The sequence below is a fragment of the Lontra canadensis genome, unplaced genomic scaffold, assembly GCF_010015895.1.
Source record: "Lontra canadensis isolate GAN:19392208 unplaced genomic scaffold, GSC_riverotter_1.0 scaffold11, whole genome shotgun sequence".
Classification (NCBI taxonomy): Eukaryota; Metazoa; Chordata; class Mammalia; order Carnivora; family Mustelidae; genus Lontra; species Lontra canadensis.
Window position 1 is genome coordinate 6,347,749 of NW_022631005.1, and position 21,089 is coordinate 6,368,837.

The following is a 21,089-nucleotide window of genomic DNA, read 5'->3' on the forward strand; positions in this document are numbered from 1 at the left end:
AGACACACCGGGGGTATCAGATATCAGATGGAGAACGAGGAATCTGACCAGATAGTAAGGGTCATCAGGTGTGGGCTGAAGGGGGTCCAATTAAACAGACTTAGCAGGGTTCTTGCTAAAAATGTATTTTTACAACAAGAGTGCAGATGCGCCTAGTAAAATTTCAGGAGCCTGAAATTTACATAAAATTAACCTTGTATTATACATGATAATAATGTGTGTTTCCAAAAGCCTAACAATTCAGTATAAGAAAACAGAGGGGGAAACAAAATCTAAGGGATACTCTCCATCAAAATGATACTGATTTAGGACTTTCTTTCTGGGAGATTATGGCACCCGACTGAAGCAAATTTTGCTACAGTCCAAGATGTCAGTTCTTCCTAAGTTTATCTATAAATGTAATGTGCTCTCCTTAAAATACCAAATTTTATTTTCCAAATCTAGACAAGCTCATACTAACGCAGTTATCTGAAAATTAACCTGCAAAAATAGGGAGAAACACTGGAGAAGGTGGGGTAGGGAGGTCTATGAGAAGAATTAGTCCTATCAAATAATGAAACATACTGCAAAATCTCTTTCAAATAAGCACTGGCACATGAACAGACAGACCCAGTGGGAGAGGAAAAAAAACAAAACAAAACATAAATGAACCCACATACATACAGAAATTTGGTATATGATAAAAGTGGTATCTCAAAACTCTGGAACAAAGACTTTTTAGTACGTGGTGTTACGACAACTGTGGGGTTATTTGGGAGGAAAAGTAAGGTCCATCCCTTACACTACATACAAAATAAACCCCAAATAAATTAGAGATCTAAAATTAAACTTCACAAGTACTAGAAGAAAACATGAATGACGTTTTCTATAACCTGGTATAAAGAAAGGCTATTCACGAGGACTCAAATACAAGATGTAATAAAGAAAAACAGTGACAAATTTGACAACATAAAAATTTTAAAACAAAAACTTTGAATCAAAAGTCACTATAAGAAAAGTTAAGGAAAGGGGTGCCTGGGTAGCTCAGTCGGTTAAGCAGCTGCCTTTGGCTCAGAGCATGATCCCAGGGTCCTGGGATGGAGCTCCACACTGGGCTCCTTGCTCAGCAGGGAGCCTGGTTCTCCCTCTCCCACTCCTCCTGCTTTGTTCCCTCTTTCACTGTCTCTCTGTCAAAAAAATAAATAAAATCTTTTAAAAAAATTTTAAGAAGTTAAGGAACAAATTATGTATTAGGAGAAAAATATTTGCAATATGTATCACAGAAAATATATATAATATGATTTATATATATGTAAACAACTTTTAAAAAAATTAAAAATTAAGGAGCAAAAACACCAAAAGTATTATAGAAAAACAGGCAAATGATATGAAGACAATTTACAAGATATTTAAAATGGCCCTTAGACATATGAAAAGATGTTCAACTTTATTCCTAACTTTCAAAAATGCAAACTCAAACTATATTAACACAATACTTCTCACCAATACCACTGGAAATTTTCTAAAGCATGAAAGCACAACATGTTGGTAAGGAAAGCCACTTTCATACACTGCTGATAAACATGAAAAACAAGTTCCCTTTGGTATGGAACTTGCCAATATCTAGTAAAACACACATGCATCTACCCTTTAACCCAGAAGTCTACTTCTATAAAGTTAATTTCAAGGTACAATATGTACAAAATTACTTCTTGCAGATTTTGTGACTGTAGATATTAACAACAATCAAAATGCCCAAACATGAGCAAGTAATGAATAAAGTATGGTACAGACCACACAATAGAGTTTTATACAGTTATAAAAACAAAAAGCCCCAACAAAGCAAGAAAAAAAAAGAGCTATGAAGTTAAACTGAATACAGAGTCAAATGAATAACAACTATTAGGAAGGGAAAAAAATACTTTTTTTTTTTTTTTTTGGTCTAAGGGGCCAAAAGAGACAAAAACAAAAACAAACAAACTGCCAACAAATCTTGAATTCATTTTGGTAGAATTATTTTTCATAATGGTATGGTTGCAGCTATTCTGGAAATCTTTTGTGACTACTGTATGATTGGGCACGTGGAACAATGTATTGCGGTTGGGAGTCAGAGCTCTTCCTATGGAAGGAAGGAGATACAAATTGGGGAAGGAGACAAAAAAGGAAGAAGACAACAGGATCGTATTAGAATTACAGTCATCTATATAAAGTCCTGTTTCTAGTCAGTATTTCCTAGCTCTACTGCTACAAAACCCTGGAAGTTATGACATCCTAATAGCAATGTGCATACCCCTCAGCCAGATTTCCGTTCCCCAATACCATTCCCCCAACAAAAGGAACCACAAATAGCTGATCCCAGGGCTGGGGCAGTCAGGACCCGATAGAATCCTGGAATATCCTGTTGCGCCAAAAAATGAAGAAATCTTCCCAAATTAATGGAAACAGATTGAAAGAATACAGAAGCCCTCTTTAAAAGAATTCCTTAAAAGGTCTTCTTTTCTGTGCCTCTGAGGAAATTCCATTTGCATAAAAGAGAACTGCTTATCTCTCTGGCTAAACCTAGCTCCTTCATTTAGTTCAAGGCGTTTGTATCTACCAATGCAAGAAATCAGGGTCCTCTCTCTCTTGATTCAGCTGATTTCATGACAGAAACATCTTCATTTTTTTTTCTCCTGAGTCTGACATCTAAAATTGCCAGATCAATTTCAGTCATTACTGTTTCTGGCTATCCTAGTCAACGACAGGAAAATCTTGGCAGTTGCCTAACATTAATATGACTTATGGTTTTAACTAAAAGTCAAATATTGAATGACATTTTAGAACCAAGCAGCACTTGAACATACAGAGCACAGATTACATATGTATTAACTGTAAATAACTATGTCGTTGACATCTATCAATTCTTGAGTTTTTATATATTTGATCCTTAATTAGATATGCAGCCAGGCAAGGGCTTATAAGGATAACAGGATCCCACCAATATACCAAAAATAGTAGCTAATATAGTTCACCAGGTTAAAATTACATTTACTTTGAAGCAACATGACTGACTATGGAATACGCCTTCTAACTTTTACAGCACTGTGATACTCTTGTGGGCTAAGAACATGGGCTGGGGAGCCAAACTGCCCATGTCTGTATCCAAATTTAACAATTTTACAGTTATGTGACCTTGTGCAAACTTTCCACCTTTCTGTCTTGTTTTCCCCATTTCAAAAATGGTAATGATAACAGTCCCTGTCTCAAGGACATTGTGGAAATTAACATTAGTTGGTATATGTGAAATATGATGATGCTAATAATGATGAATTCTATTAGTATTTTAGTATATATTCTATAGGGAACTAACAGTCCCTCTCACCCTCCCCTCTGAGAAGATGATGCTTAAACTTACTTTTGAAGGACTAAAAGATTTGGGAATGTGAATTCTAGAAAAGCTCAACAAAAACTTGGCAAGCTATGTGATAAGAACAGTTATCTTTTATTGAGTGCCCACTGTTTGGCACACACTGTACATTTAAGTATTGCACTAACCTAGCTAGGTTGGCATTAGATTTTACAGCTAGGAATTCAAAGGCTCAGTGAAGTTATGAAGTAAAATACATAGCTAAGTTAGTGGCTAGGAACCAAACCTTGACTACCCAAATAAAAATCCCATTGGTCAATAAAAATCCCAATGACTCATTCATAAACCCAGCAATGATAGACTCTCCATTCACTGAAGTTAAAAGAGGACAAAAAGAAGAGCTAGCCATGCTGCCATCTTAGATCGTCCCTTCCACCCAGCAGTTCTTTCAGGACTACATCATCACCCTATTCCTGACAGATTGATGAGTATCCATGGTAAGCAGTTTAAGTTTCAAAACTTGTGGAGTTTGAACTCGAAAGTCTTTATGCAGAGCAGAATGGAAATATTTTTGACATCATGGACACTTCTGAATGAAGAACAGCACTTCCTGGAAGAAAATCCCTAGTAAAAGCTGGGCATGCATCCTGTCAGATTGTTTTCAACCTTCCAGTCTTGCTGCTCCAAACTTGGGAAATGGGAAGCCCCCTCCCCTTAGACTGCACAGGGGCCTCTCCTTTGCCAAGATTGAAGTTTCAGTATTACCTGGCTTTCCCAGCAGAGCAATTTCATCAGATTCTCATCTCCAGAAGTTACTCAACCTACATGGCCCATGATGTCATCCCTCCCGGTACTACCACAGACTTTTTTTTTTTTTTTTTAAGATTTTATTTATTTATTTGACAGAGAGAGAGATATCACAAGCAGGCAGAGAGGCAGGCAGAAGCAGGCTCCCCGCCGAGCAAAAAGCCTGATGTGGGGCTCAATCCCAGGACCCTGAGACCACGACCCAAGCCGAAGGCAGAGGTTTTAACCCACTGAGCCTCCCAGGTGCCCCCTATCACAGACTTTTAAAATACACATTCTTGACAACAATATACTTAGTTCAAAATACATGACACAGTCTGTTACACTTTGCCTTTTAAGAAACCAAGACTACTCTTTTAAACCAATATATTAAGATTTTAAATCTTTCTTTGGGGAGGCAGCAGAAGTATAGTGAAAAACTGGTGGATTTCTGACTTGGAACAACATGGGTTTGAATGTTATTCCACCCCTTTAAAACTGTGTGACCCAGTGCAAGTCAATTAATCCCTCAGAGCTGTTTCCTTAGCTATCTGCAGGGATTTAAAAAGTCTTGACCATGATCAGTGTGTTGCGGATCAAGATTAAATGAGTTGCCTTATGTTAAAAGCATCTGGGACAATGCCTAACACATACCAGAGAAGCAATATACTCAGCTCACTTCACCAACATTTACTGAGTTAGGCAAACATTTGTAACATAACAAACATTTATGGAGTACTTACAATCTGGGAATCCCAATTCCACATGCTTAAAAAATCTGTGCTCAGAAGAGCTTACAGTCTAATAAGGTATCACCTACATATGCCAAGAATTAGAATGGAAGCAAAGACTTGTTCTATCAGAGGTATGAGAAGTGCTACCAAACCAGAAAGAGACAAGTGCCTGATTTTGCTATGTGGCTCAGCTTTGCAGAGGCTTTGCTGGCTACACCACTTGAGTGCAAATGGGACCTCGCTGGGCAAACAGAAGATGAGAGAAACAGATAAGTAATCTTTGCCACTTACGTAGCAGCAAGCAGGAAAGCACTGTGGTACAAGAGAACTTGGCCTGACATTAGATGTCACAGAAAACCCAGGAAGCCAGGCACACCAACAGGCTTCACCTGTTTGTGCCCACCTCTCCTCTTTTTATTAGAGAACCAACTATGGGTGTCTAACTAGTAGAAACAGAAGAGCACACTTTTTCAAATTTCGCACGTTTCCATTTAAGGTAATTTTTCAAAGAGAAAAACAGAAAATAGGTGTTTCTCTTTAAGGACGATAAGGGCAAAAAAATGGTTGATTTGAAAATACCATCACCACGTTTCAGCGTGTAGCCATCGCAAATATCCAAGATTTGTAATCCAAGATTACAATTCCTGGAGTTACACATAATATCGATATAAATAACACACAATTCCATTAGCATTAATGGTAGTCTAATGAATGCCAGGGGGCTTAATAATAATTTGTCATTTAATATGAAATATTATGTACTTCCTACTTATGCATACTGTGAGGATGCTGCTTTATTACTTCTTTACCTCATTTCTTTCCAGTGAAAAAGTTAAGTGACAATTCATTATACTCTCATCTAAGTACTGATGCAACTTTTAATCTCTCATGTTAGGCTTACAGCATTTGTGATTCACTTATAAAACTCTAAACATAAAGCCTAGAAATTAGAGACAAACCATTATTTTTATATACGTTTTAAAATTCCTTTAATAAAAAAAAAAAAAAAAGAACTGCTATCTTTTTCATAGGTGCATGCCAGATCTATTTCAAGGCATCTGAGAAACCACAATAATGGTGACAATCATGAGGAGGAATTCTTTAGGACTAAGAAGTGCATTATAATGTCACTGCTCACCCTAACTGTTGGGGGCAAGCATTAGAACTCTAATCTAGATGCCTGATTCATAATGCTTGGTGGGGGGGGGGATACTATACAGTGAGAATCTTCAAACAAGACAATACAGCCCATTCCTTTTAAGAAAAGGATTTAGGATGCCTGGGTGGCTCAGTTGGTTAGGGTGACTACCTTCAGCTCAGATAATGATCCTGGGGTCCCAGGATCAAGTCCTGCATTGGGCTCCCTGCTCAGCGGGGAGTCTGCTTCTCCCTCTGATCCTCCCCCCTTCCCATGTTCTCTCCCTCTCTCAAAGAAAAATAAAATCTTAAAAATTTTAAAAAAAGAAAGAAAGAAAAGGATTTAAAGTCTTTTCTTTTTTCCAGGACACAGTCTAAATTGTACAGTAAATAAAATACACTTAAGAACTGTAGACTCTACCACAGACCTGAAAGGTGATAACACATCAGTTAAGGGTTCATGTTAGGGAATCAGACAGATCTGGATTTGTTCCCAGCTCCTCCACCACGTATTAGCTGTTTAACCTCAGAATAGCAAAATTTTAAACGAGTTTAAGCCTTAGTTTTCTCATTATAAACCAAGAGATAATGAGTATATTAAAAATTTAATTATACTATTTGCTGTCATGCATTCTTTTAATTCCTCAAACCTCAAACAAACTCCTAATATTCCCCTTTTAACATGAGAACATATTTGTAGTTCTTGACACTATGAGGATTTAATGAGATAATTAATAAAAATTACTTATAAAAGTGGCACATAACAAATGCTTAATAAATGTCAGATACTATCATTAAGATTTAAAATTTTAAAATAATGACTTCTTTATAATCTAGTAAAGGAAGAAATGTTAACTAATTTACTTAACAGCATGAAAACTTTCTGTAACATATTACTGGAAATATTTAAAGAAATTCTCATTTAGCCTTTGAATATAATCACATGGTAAAATGTGACAAAGCATACCTAAATGTTTTCTCCAGAGAAGGAATTTAATTATATACAAAAGGCATAGACAAAAGGACTTTAATCTAGCATAAAAATTTGAACTATATCAGAAACAACCTGAGAATATACCTCTTAACTCCTATTCTCAAGATACTCTGTCAATGATTGCAGCAGGGATATAATTTTCTCCTATAAAATACCAATTAGTTGTTTTAAAATATAATTTTAGTCAATTACATGCAAAAACATATTCCTCCCTTAGAATGAAAATGCTACAGAGGCCAATAAGCAGCTCTTGGGAAGACGGTCCTGTGTCACTCATGCCAAGTACAAACAACATTATGAGCTCCCTTAGAACTAATTCTAACTTGCCTTCAGCTGAAGGAGTAATGGTTATGAATTAGAGCTGATGCTAGTAGGAAAGAAACTTCAGGGGGCAAGAGAAACTCTTGGCATGCCTGTCAGTCTTTACCAGGCTCTTGTGAACCAATCCCAAGGTAACTGTCATGGAAAAGAAGTGATAATCTTATATGACTCAGGAATAGGTATTGGCTAACCTTTAAGAATATTTAACAAAGCAAGAATAAGACTATACCTATAATTAATCCCTGGAAAGATACCTTTGTAAGTGTGGAGTACAGAGTTTTACATATGTTCATTAAACCAAACTGCTGTTCAGATCTTTGACATCTGTGGTCTTTGGCCCTGACAACACATTAAAACCTCAAGGACTGTAAGAATACTGAAGCTTGAATTACTGAGACAAATTTAATCAGAACCTCTGAATTCTCAGAATCAGAATAGCAAAGTCCTAAGAAGAAGGAACTTTTTAAAAAAATGAGATTCATAAATACATGCCATAGCAAAAATGCTATTCTTTTTTATGACAGCCTTGCAATTGAATAGAATTGAATAAAAACATGCATTCTTTCATGTTTTTAAATTTTTCTTGTTTTAAGGTAGGGAGGGGCACAGGGAGAGAATCTTAAGCAGGCTCCATACGAGGTATGGATCCAACATGGGGGCCTATCTCACAACCCTGAGAAATCACGACCTGAGTCAATCAAGAGTCAGACACTTGGGGCACCTCGGTGGCTCAGTCAGTTAAGCGTCTCCCTTCAGCTCAGGTCATCAACCTGGAGTCCTGGGATCAAGCCCCACATTGGGCTCTCTGCTCCGGGGGGACCCTGATTCTCCCCCTCCCTCTACTGCTTCCCCTGCCTGTGCTCACTCTCTATCAAAAAAATAAAATCTTAAAAATATAGACTCAGATGTTTAACAGACTGAGCCACCCAGATACCCCTAATATTTTTAAATAATTTTTAATGTACTTATTTCATATTCTCTGCTTGTTCTAGCATATGAATTCTTGGGGGGGGGTAGGTGTCTCCTGCTCAAGTTTGTAATGTCTGGGGACTCTTGTTCACAGTGATTTTTTTTTTTTACACTACTAATTGTTGGAATAAAACAATAACTCAAAATGTCAAACTGGTTCAAGATAAATAGTACTTTTTCCTGTATGTTATTAAGCAAATTTTGCATGAGCCCAATGTTTCCATACATTTACATTTTCAGTTAGAAATTTGATGAAATTGGAGATTGGTTCAAAAAGATTTTCTTTTTAATATGTTAATATCCTTTGAAGAGCTAAGTAATACTACTAATCATTACTAATTTAATAGAAACTAGTTTAATTTCAGTGTTTTTCTCTGAAGGTCCAGCTAGAAAGCAACAAAAAAGTTCAAGAAAGAAAAAAAAATTCTAAAACTTTGAAGTAAATTTTTTAAACTCAATTTCAGTCTTTGATTTGATAAAATATATTTTCCCTATCTGCAAATTGAGTTGTAAGCAATATATAAATTTATAAAAAGAAAAAAATACATTAAAGTGTATTTTTAATAAGTAATTTGTACTGAAAAGAATAAAATTACATGGGCAGTCTCTGAGAGTTCCAAGTCTATGGTTGCCATAGTGAGTGTACATTCTGATAGCTCAAAGACATCAGGTCTTTGTGTGCCCAGCAGTCAGCAAAAAAGACATGCATGACAGGTTTGAAATACTATGAGGTTATCATCCCCAGGGATAACTGAATCAGAGATTTCCCAATGCTTTCATTTTGGAAACTTTCTTCAAAGAAAGACTTATTCAGTCCCATCTGAATTATATAAAACACCTAAATTAGGAGCTACACTTGCCCAAGGGTGAGTGAGAGGTGCAGTGGACTCCCACCCAGGAGGCAGGTCCTGGGGATTGGGGTGGTGACCCTCCAGAGTTCAGTTTGAAACCACTACAGGAAACGGACATCATATGACTTTTGTTGGAGAGAGTACTTCCAGTGGGACTGGACTTTGATATTTACATGCAAATAATCTGATACATATTTAATCGGTTTCTACATAATATTAATATATATTGATAGTAAAACCATATTCAAGAGTGACAGACATAATTTTGATGTCCTACTCAAGTGGTCATAAAACAATCTTAAATTATTTTTTAGTGCTTCAAAAGAGAAATTATCCATGTTTCAGACATAATGTCTTTGCAGAAAATAACTTGTCCCTAAGAAGACAAGTGTTGCCAATTCAAATAGTACACCATGGAATGTCTGAAGCTATCATACATTTGATATATAACTGCTTATTTTTAAATAATCATTATAATGTTGATCTTTAGTTTATTATTCCTTATAAGTACATCATTTGGCAGTACATCCAAGTAAAATTTGCTATCATTCTGTTCTCCTGTTAAGAAAAATTGTGCCTGATTCATGATAATTTAATGGATATAGCTTGGATTTTAAAAAAATATTTCACTATAATTTTCTTACAGAAGAGAACATAAATATTAAACAAAATCAATGTTTTAGGAAGCCCTAGCTTTTCCTATCAAAGAGAGCATCCTCTGAAGACCAACATTATTATCCCATAGGGAACAGATTTGACATTTGGGGGAAACTAGAGAAAAATCATTCTTCTTAGGAATAAAAAACAAGCATTAAGTAATTTTTCCATTTTCTCTATTTTTCATAGCTGAAAACTGAGGGAGGCTGTTGAAATAGAGAGTAGGTTGTTACATTACAAGGGCAAGATGTACTCAATTAAATATGGCTTATTTATATTTGCCTACTTCATGAAATTAGCACTTAGAAATGAAATGGAAAAAATATAATATCAGAAGTAACAGTCAACCAGATATGTGCTAAAAATGCCTCTGTTAACGTGTCTGGGTAACTATTAAATTTTACAAATAAATTAACAAAACCCAAATATAACAACAAAATTCAATGGTCCTATTTTAGAATAGGTTCGTTTTTGTTTTTTAGACCATGACTTGTTTTGTTGTTGTTCTGGCTTTTGTCTTCTCTGCTCACCCACCTCCCCACACCCCCCCTTTTTTTTTTTAAGAAAGAGAGAGCATGCATGAGCCAGTGGAGATGTGGGGAGCAGGGGTGGCAGAGGGAACAAGAGAATCTTAAGCAGGATCCACATCTAGCTTGGAGCCCAACTAGAGGCTCATCTCAAGACCCCGAGATCATGACCTAAGCCAAACTCAAGAGTCAGATGCTTAACCAACTGAGCCACCCAGGCACCTTTTCTCTATTTTAATATATGAGTATCACCCAAGATTCTGTATTCAGCCCTCTGCTTTTTTTTTTTTAACTCCTTATTACTTTTTTACAAACTTCCATCATGCCCATCACATCAACTCTACCTCCTCACGTTTTTCTCTCAAAACACCAGCATACTAAACATCTCCAAGAGGACACTGTAATATATTCCAAATGTGTCTTGAACAGAACATCTTTCCTTCAAATCAACCAGTCTTCTGAATTCATCGTTGTCTCTTTTGGACATTACCTTCTCCAAGTTACTTGGGCATGAGACTTAAGAATTTTTTTTTTCATCTTTGTCCTCACGTCTTCAACCTTCTGCTAAGTCCTCCACTGGAGATCAACCAGTTCATTCCTGTAAACTCGTTCAGGTCTGAGTGGCCCTGAACATCACCTGAGGGATACTTTGTTTTATTCTCTTCTGTAGGGTATCTGTCGGAAAGCCCCTGAATATGGGGGCGCATGGGTGGCTCAGTCAGTTAAGTGGCCGATGCTTGATTTTGGCTCAGGTCATGATCTCAGGATCATGGGATCCAGCCCAGCATTAGACTCTGTGCTGGGCGTGGAGCATATTTAGGATTCTCTTAATTAACTTAATTAACTTAAGATTCCCTCTGTCCCTTTTCTCTCTCCCCCCACTCCCCACCCCACAAAAAAAAGGGGGAAAAAAGCCTATTAATATGCTTTAAAATATATGTTATAGTTTCTAAAGAAGAGGTTTGCTCTGGGTCCAGAGAAGCTTGCAATTCACCATTTCTAGGAAACCCAAATATGCAGAGACTGGGTCACACCCTAATTGAATAAAAATTAACATGTCTGGTGTACCCACATGCTGTATTTAAAGGTTATGCATGTTTATCTTTGTATCACAGGTATAAAAAATACTATTAAATTACTTTCACCACAGTAACTATATATGAGGCTTATCAGCGACTATATACCAGCCTTATTCAACTGCATTTTTTAAAGATTTTTAATTTCTGAATCAATGATCAATGTTTATGCTCCCTATTGGTCTGTTTATATTTCCTTTGTGGCCCTTAACACATTTATAATACATATTTTCTTCTCTGTCTCCCAGAGCGAGAGTGCTCCACACAAGCATACATCTCATTTATTTCTGTATTCTCAGAAATTAACACAGGGCCTGATATAAAACGTGTGTTGGATGAATAAACCTAATATTGTCTGTTAGCCAATAAAGTTATGGTGACTTTTCTATTACTAAAAATTTAAAAAGATACTGTGTTCAACTGTGTTTAAAAAAAAAAAAAAAAAACCTAAAAAAAAGGATTTATTTTCAAACAAAAATTGAAAGTGTTTTAAGACTCCCTTCTTATAAATGCAAATATAAATACAAACTTTAATCTGGTCACTTTTTATCTATGTCTTAAAACTTCAAGTATTTGGGAGTTGGCTTTTTCCTCTTTCTAGTGTTGCCCAGTTCTTTCCTCAAAAATTCATCAAATCTTATTCATTGCTCCAGCTCAAAATATAAGTATGCATATTTGAAAGTAATTCTTAGTGTCTAAATATACTATAATTCTAATTGTAAGATGAATTAGACTAAAGGAAAAACCAGCTGAGGCTTTTAATGTTTTCTTCACATTTATCTTCACAGAATTAAAAAAGGGGGGACTGGGGAAGATGTAGAAGACTGGCAGGAAGAAAACTGCAGTTCCTGATTAAAGACATTCATTCAAAATGAACCCATTCAAAAATATATATTTTTTAATCTGGTTTTGCCACAGAACCAGTTAAAAGCAAGGTTTAGGGACTTAAAATAGTGATGTCTAACAATCAAACATAAGTCATCTATATTTTTATGATGTACATTTCTATGTATTGCCCTCATCTACCCTTGCCCTAAAATTCATTCAAGTCTGGTACAAACACAAATTCCTTAGGTAGGGATTTTTAAAAAATGGAAATCAGTAATCACCATCAGCCAGTCCTGATCAGTACAGTATAGCATAGAACAGGAACAGTGAAATATGAGACAGGAGGAAAATCCACAGATAGACCCAACTCTGCAAATCAGAGCTGGAAGATAATCACCCTATTTCCCTCAAGAAAGACACATGCACTTCTGGACTGAGGCTTGAGCCAATCATGCTGACCTCTCAGTTGACAGGCACTTTAATGAACACGTGCTTTACATAGATTTGCAAGTAAAAAATAATAATAACAAGAAAAATTTTCTAAAACTGCAACCTTAAAAGGAAATGTTGATATAATATAAAGTTTGGTAGAGATTTGGAGCTGTAAACATTCATTTGTTTACATATTGTTTACATATTGTTACAATTCATATATCATGAAATCAACACAGGACTGTCTCTGAGGGGCATGGAGATGAGGAATTGGCTACTCCTATAAGACTTCTAAGGCTACTTGGGGGCAAAGTCATTCATTCAGACCATCATAGTTAAGTTCCTTCATTCTAATTGACGATTTCAACCCTGTTTTAGTTGTTCGCATTGGTTGATTTGAACTGTCAGTCTATTTGTCTGAATCAGCAAAATCACTCTTCTGCAGGAAACTTGCCAGAGAATATGACCTCATATATTTTATAATCTCCAACTCGTATCAAAACTGGGTTTTGTTCTATTTTTTTTTTTAGCTTTTTCTTCCAACTCTTATCAAAGTTACACAAAGTAACACTCCCTGAAGATTACATCCTAAAAGATACATAAATTTATTCATCTCTGTAATTTTTCTAGATTTGATCCTAGACCAAACCAAAACATCATTCATTAAGCTGGAAAAATATCCGGGCAGTGTTTTTTGTTTTGTGTACATGCGGTCTGTTTTCTTTAGATAAGCCCCAGTATGCCCATAAAATTGCTTTTACTAAATTGAGCTTTGTTATGATGTCCTCTGCTTACTTATTATTGATTTTATGGGTGAGATAGATGCAAGCAAGTTGCCTCTTCACTCTGCCAGCCCTTCATAAGCCCCATGGGAGAAAATTTTCTCAAGCCCTCAGTGAAAGGAAGAGCTTTGCCTCTCCCAAGCCAATGGCTTTCTTATTTTATAGAACACGAGTAACATGAGTACCTGCCCAAAGCAATTTAATTCAACTGAACTTACTAATTTTTTTTTATTTTACTTCAACTTTTTAGAATCTCTTCTCACATAAATTTAAAATAAAACACTGTAAAAGACCCACTGTTAAAGTGGAATACTTTTAGTTAAAAAAAAAAAATATATATATATATATATTTTTTCACCATGTTTCCAAAGACAGGAACTTTACTATGCCCACTGTCGTTTTCCTGTCTTTTTTTTTTCTAACATTTTATTTATTTGACAGGAGAGATCACAAGTAGGCAGAGAGGTAGGCAGAGAGAAAGGGGGAACCAGGCTCCCTGCTGAGCAGAGATCCCGGTGCAGGACTCGATCCCAGGACCCTGTGATCATGACCTGAACCGAAAGCAGCAGCTTAACCTACTGAGCCACCCAGGCGATTTTCCTGCCTTCTTGAAAGGATCAGCTCTCCTTGAAAGTCCCAAGGGCACTAACAAGGAAGCATGGGAAACTTAGTAACAGGGTCTCCTAGTTTTAATATGTCACTTCAGCTCCTTGTTTATGGGCATAACCTTGTCAGTTGGTTGCCTTTGGTCAACTTGGGTTCTTGGTCTTCTTGATCAATGATGCCTGGCCTGCAACTTTCTAACATCACCATGTGGCTACTCTACCTCTGGCACCTCTCTCTGCCCCTTGTCACCTTAAACCAAACTGTACCATCAACTACATCAGCTGCCTCTACTCTGTCTGATCCAGCTGGCAAAGAGAAAGAAATAGGCTGAAAAGGAAAAAAGATTTACAAGTGTAGGAGGAAAAAAAAAATCAATCTTAAAACTCAATTTGATTATATTTTACTAGATATGTTCTAGAAATCTAAATTGCATATGTCTACTCATGCATTTTATTTAGCATATAAAATACAAATTCCAATTAGAAATTTCAGAAACACTAAATTCATTATGAGATAATATTTTAGTACATATATTCTCTGTCCTCTGGAGCTTAACTTTTAGAAAAATCAACCCTTATAAAGACAAACTGTTATCCTCAAGTCATCCTATTCATATATGCACTTGCCATAAGTACATATATGGAAAGAAAATAATTCTAATAGAAGTTCAAGAGACAGGAATAGAAAAATACAGTTTCAAAAACAAGTCAACTGAACTAAATTACTTAAGAACTATTATTTCAGATTATTATAGCCTCTTCATGGAACTGATCATTCAAGAGAGATACTGCCCAACTCATTCTATAAAACTAGCACTACCCAGACACCAAAACCCAGATAAAAGATACAAGGGAGGGGGGAGGAGTCAAGATGGCGGAGAAGTAGCAGGCTGAGACTACTTCAGGTTGCGGGAGATCAGCTAGATAGCTTATCTAACGATGGCAAACACCTACAAGTCCAACGGGAGATCGAAGAGAAGAAGAACAGCAATTCTAGAAAGAGAAAATCAACCACTTTCTGAAAGGTAGGACTGGCGGAGAAGTGAATCCAAAGCGACGGGAAGATAGACCGCGGGGGGAGGGGCCGGCTCCCGGCAAGCGGCGGAGCAACGGAGCACAAAATCGGGACTTTTAAAAGTCTGTTCCGCTGAGGGACATCGCTCCAGAGGCTTAACTGGGGTAAAGCGCACGCGGGGTCAGCGTGTCCTCAGGTCCCACAGGGTCACAGAAGGATCGGGGGTGTCTGAGTGTCGCAGAGCTTACAGGTATTAGAACCGGGAAGCCGGCTACAGAGACAGAGCCGAGGAGTGAGCTCTAAACTCGGGTTTACCTTGAACCGGTCTCAGGCTCGGTCAGCTCGGAGCGCGGCCGGAGGCCAGGGTGAAGGGAGCAATTGGGCGCTGTTCTCTGAGGGCGCACTGAGGAGTGGGGCCCCGGACTCTCGGCTCCTCCGGGCCGGAGACTGGGCGGCCGCCATCTTCGTTCCCATCCTCCGGACTCTACGGAAAGCGCTCAGGGAACAAAAGCTCCCGAAAGCAAACCCGAGCGGATTACTCAGCCCGGCCCCTGGTAAGGGCGGTGCGACTCCGCCTGGAGCAAAGACACTTGAGAATCACTACAACAGGCCCCTCCCCCAGAAGATCAACAAGAAACCCAGCCAGGACCAAGTTCACCTACCAAGGAGTGCAGTTTCAACACCAAGGAGAGCAGCGGAATTCCAGAGGAGGAGAAAGCAAAGCACGGAACTCATGGCTTTCTCCCCATGATTCTTTAGCCTTGCAGTTAATTTAATTTTTTTTCTTTTTCAATTTTTTTTCTCTTCTTCTGCTAAATTTTTTTAACTTTTACCCTTTTCTTTTTTAACGTTTTTTAACTAGTTCATCTAATATATATATATTTTTTTCCTTTTTATATTTTTTCATTATTGGTTTTCTTTTTTTATTTGTTTCTTTTTTCTTTTTCTTTTTTTTTCTTTTCTTTTTTTCTTTCTGAACCTCTTTATATCCCCTTCCCCACCCCTCACGATTTGGGATCTCTTCTGATTTGGCTAAAGCATATTTTCCTGGGGTTGTTGCCACCCTTTTAGTATTTTCCTTGTTCCTTCATATACTCTTATCTGGACAAAATGACAAGGAGGAAAAATTCACCACAAAAAAAAAGAACAAGAGGCAGTACCAAAGGCTAGGGACCTAATCAATACAGACATTGGTAATATGTCAGATCTAGAGTTCAGAATGACGATTCTCAAGGTTCTAGCCGGGCTCGAAAAAGGCATGGAAGATATTAGAGAAACCCTCTCGGGAGATATAAAAGCCCTTTCTGGAGAAATAAAAGAACTAAAATCTAATCAAGTTGAAATCAAAAAAGCTATTAATGAGGTGCAATCAAAAATGGAGGCTCTCACTGCTAGGATAAATGAGGCAGAAGAAAGAATTAGCGATATAGAAGACCAAATGACAGAGAATAAGGAAGCTGAGCAAAAGAGGGACAAACAGCTACTGGACCACGAGGGCAGAATTCGAGAGATAAGTGACACCATAAGACGAAACAACATTAGAATAATTGGGATTCCAGAAGAAGAAGAAAGAGAGAGGGGAGCAGAAGGTATATTGGAGAGAATTATTGGAGAGAATTTCCCCAATATGGAAAAGGGAACAAGCATCAAAATCCAGGAGGTTCAGAGAACCCCCCTCAAAATCAATAAGAATAGGTCCACACCCCATCACCTAATAGTCAAATTTACAAGTCTTAGTGACAAAGAGAAAATCCTGAAAGCAGCCCGGGAAAAGAAGTCTGTAACATACAATGGTAAAAATATTAGATTGGCAGCAGACTTATCCACAGAAACCTGGCAGGCCAGAAAGAGCTGGCATGATATATTCAGAGTACTAAACGAGAAAAACATGCAGCCAAGAATACTATATCCAGCTAGGCTATCATTGAAAATAGAAGGAGAGATTAAAAGCTTCCAGGACAAACAAAAACTGAAAGAATTTGCAAACACCAAGCCAGCTCTACAGGAAATATTGAAAGGGGTCCTCTAAGCAAAGAGAGAGCCTAAAAGTAGTAGATCAGAAAGGAACAGAAACAATATACAATAACAGTCACCTTACAGGCAATACAATGGCACTAAATTCGTATCTCTCAATAGTTACCCTGAATGTAAATGGGCTAAATGCCCCAATCAAAAGACACAGGGTATCAGAATGGATAAAAAAACAAAACCCATCTATATGTTGCCTACAAGAAACTCATTTGAAACCCGAAGACACCTTCAGATTTAAAGTGAGGGGGTGGAAAAGAATTTGCCATGCTAATGGACATCAGAAGAAAGCAGGAGTGGCAATCCTTATATCAGATCAATTAGATTTTAAGCCAAAGACTATAATAAGAGATGAGGAAGGACACTATATCATACTCAAAGGATCTGTCCAACAAGAAGATCTAACAATTTTAAATATCTATGCCCCTAACGTGGGAGCAGCCAACTATATAAACCAATTAATAACAAAATCAAAGAAACACATCAACAATAATACAATAATAGTAGGGTACTTTAACACTCCCCTCACTGAAATGGACAGATCATCCAAGCAAAAGATCAACAAGGAAATAAAGGCCTTAAATGACACACTGGACCAGATGGATATCACAGATATATTCACAACATTTCATCCCAAAGCAACAGAATACACATTCTTCTCTAGTGCCCATGGAACATTCTCCAGAATAGATCACATCCTCGGTCCTAAATCAGGTCTCAACCGGTATCAAAAGATTGGGATCATTCCCTGCATATTTTCAGGCCATAATGCTCTGAAGCTAGAACTCAATCACAAGAGGAAATTTGGAAAGAACCCAAATACATGGAGACTAAACAGCATCCTTCTAAAGAATGAATGGGTCAACCAGGAAATTAAAGAAGAATTGAAAAAATTCATGGAAACAAATGATAATGAAAACACAACGGTTCAAAATCTGTGGGACACAACAAAGGCAGTCCTGAGAGGAAAATATATAGCGGTACAAGCCTTTCTCAAGAAACAAGAAAGGTCTCAGATACACAAACTAACCCTACACTTAAAGAAGCTGGAGAAAGAACAAGAAAGAAACCCTAAACCCAGCAGGAGAAGAGAAATCATAAAGATCAGAGCACAAATCAATGAAATAGAAACCAAAAAAACAATAGAACAAATCAATGAAACTAGGAGCTGGTTCTTTGAAAGAATTAATAAGATTGATAAACCCCTGGCCAGACTTTTCAAAAAGAAAAGAGAAAGGACCCAAATCAATAAAATCATGAATGAAAGAGGAGAGATCACAACTAACACCAAAGAAATACAGACAATCATAAGAACATATTATGAGCAACTCTATGCCAACAAATTTGACAATCTGGAAGAAATGGATGCATTCCTAGAGACATATAAATTACCACAACTGAACCAGGAAGAAATAGAAAGCCTGAACAGACCCATAACCAGTAAAGAGATTGAAACAGTCATCAAAAATCTCCAAACAAACAAAAGCCCAGGGCCAGACGGCTTCCCGGGGGAATTCTACCAAACATTTAAGGAAGAACTAATTCCTATTCTCCTGAAACTGTCCCAAAAAATAGAAATGGAAGGAAAACTTCCAAACTCATTTTATGAGGCCAGCATCACCTTGATCCCAAAACCAGACAAGGATCCCATCAAAAAAGAGAACTACAGACCAATATCCTTGATGAACACAGATGCAAAAATTCTCACCAAAATACTAGCCAATAGGATTCAACAGTACATTAAAAGGATTATTCACCATGACCAAGTGGGATTTATTCCAGGGCTGCAAGGTTGGTTCAACATCCGCAAATCAATCAATGTGATACAACACATTAATAAAAGAAAGAACAAGAACCATATGATACTCTCCATAGATGCTGAAAAAGCATTTGACAAAGTACAGCATCCCTTCCTGATCAAAACTCTTCAAAGTGTAGGGATAGAGGGCACATACCTCAATATTATCAAAGCCATCTATGAAAAACCTATCGCAAATATCATTCTCAATGGAGAAAAACTGAAAGCATTTCCACTAAGGTCAGGAACACGGCAGGGATGTCCGTTATCACCACTGCTATTCAACATAGTACTAGAAGTCCTAGCCTCAGCAATCAGACAACAAAAAGAAATTAAAGGCATCCAAATCGGCAAAGAAGAAGTCAAACTATCACTCTTCGCAGATGATATGATACTATATGTGGAAAACCCAAAAGACTCCACTCCAAAACTGCTAGAACTGGTACAGGAATTCAGTAAAGTGTCAGGATATAAAATCAATGCACAGAAATCAGTTGCATTTCTCTACACCAACAACAAGACAGAAGAAAGAGAAATTAAGGAGTCCATCCCATTTACAATTGCACCCAAAACTGTAAGATACCTAGGAATAAACCTAACCAAAGAGACTAAGAATCTGTACACAGAAAACTATAAAGTACTCATGAAAGAAATTGAGGAAGACACAAAGAAATGGAAAAATGTTCCATGCTCATGGATTGGAAGAATAAATATTGTGAAAATGTCTATGCTACCTAAAGCAATCTACACATTTAATGCAATTCCTATCAAAGTACCATCCATTTTTTTCAAAGAAATGGAACAAATAATCCTAAAATTTATATGGAACCAGAAAAGACCTCGAATAGCCAAAGGAATATTGAAAAAGAAAGCCAAAGTCTGTGGCATCACAATTCTAGACTTCAAGCTCTACTACAAAGCTGTCATCATCAAGACAGCATGGTACTGGCACAAAAACAGACACATAGATCAATGGAACAGAATAGAGAGCCCAGAAATAGACCCTCAACTCTATGGTCAACTAATCTTTGACAAAGGAGGAAAGAATGTCCAATGGAAAAAAGACAGCCTCTTCAATAAATGGTGTTGGGAAAATTGGACAGCCACATGCAGAAAAATGAAATTGGATCATTTCCTTACACCACACACGAAAATAGACTCAAAATGGATGAAGGACCTCAATGTGAGAAAGGAATCCATCCAAATCCTTGAGGACAACACAGGCAGCAACCTCTTTGACCTCAGCCGCAGCAACATCTTCCTAGGAACATCGCCAAAGGCAAGGGAAGCAAGGGCAAAAATGAACTATTGGGATTTTATCAAGATCAAAAGCTTTTGCACAGCAAAGGAAACAGTTAACAAAACCAAAAGACAACTGACAGAATGGGAGAAGATATTTGCAAATGACATATCAGATAAAGGGCTAGTGTCCAGAATCTATAAAGAACTTAGCAAACTCAACACCCAAAGAACGAACAATCCAATCAAGAAATGGGCAGAAGACATGAACAGATATTTCTGCAAAGAAGACATCCAGATGGCCAACAGACACATGAAAAAGTGTTCCATATCACTCGGCATCAGGGAAATACAAATCAAAACCACAATGAGATACCACCTCACACCAGTCAGAATGGCTAAAATTAACAAGTCAGGAAATGACAGATGCTGGCGAGGATGCGGAGAAAGGGGAACCCTCCTACACTGTTGGTGGGAATGCAAGCTGGTGCAACCACTCTGGAAAACAGCATGGAGGTTCCTCAAAATGCTGAAAATAGAACTACCCTATGACCCCGCAATTGCACTGCTGGGTATTTACCCCAAAGATACAAACGTAGTGATCCGAAGGGGCACATGCACCCGAATGTTTATAGCAGCAATGTCTACAATAGCCAAACTATGGAAAGAACCTAGATGTCCATCAACAGACGAATGGATAAAGAAGATGTGGTATATATACACAATGGAATACTATGCAGCCATCAAAAGAAATGAAATCTTGCCATTTGCGACGACGTGGATGGAACTAGAGGGTATCATGCTTAGCGAAATAAGTCAATCGGAGAAAGACAACTATCATATGATCTCCCTGATATGAGGGAGAGGAGATGCAACATGGGGGGTTAAGGGGGTAGGAGAAGAGTAAATGAAGCAAGATGGGATTGGGAGGGAGATAAACCATAAGTGACTCTTAATCTCACAAAACAAACTGAGGGTTGCTGGG

General features: G+C 37.5%; 1 protein-coding gene across 2 annotated transcripts in view; it reads right to left on the reverse strand.

The window, feature by feature from the left end:
* The window catches only part of CERKL (ceramide kinase like), a 122,298-nt gene that overhangs the window by 57,796 nt on the left and 43,413 nt on the right, over window positions 1–21,089 (reverse strand). The window lies entirely within an intron of this gene.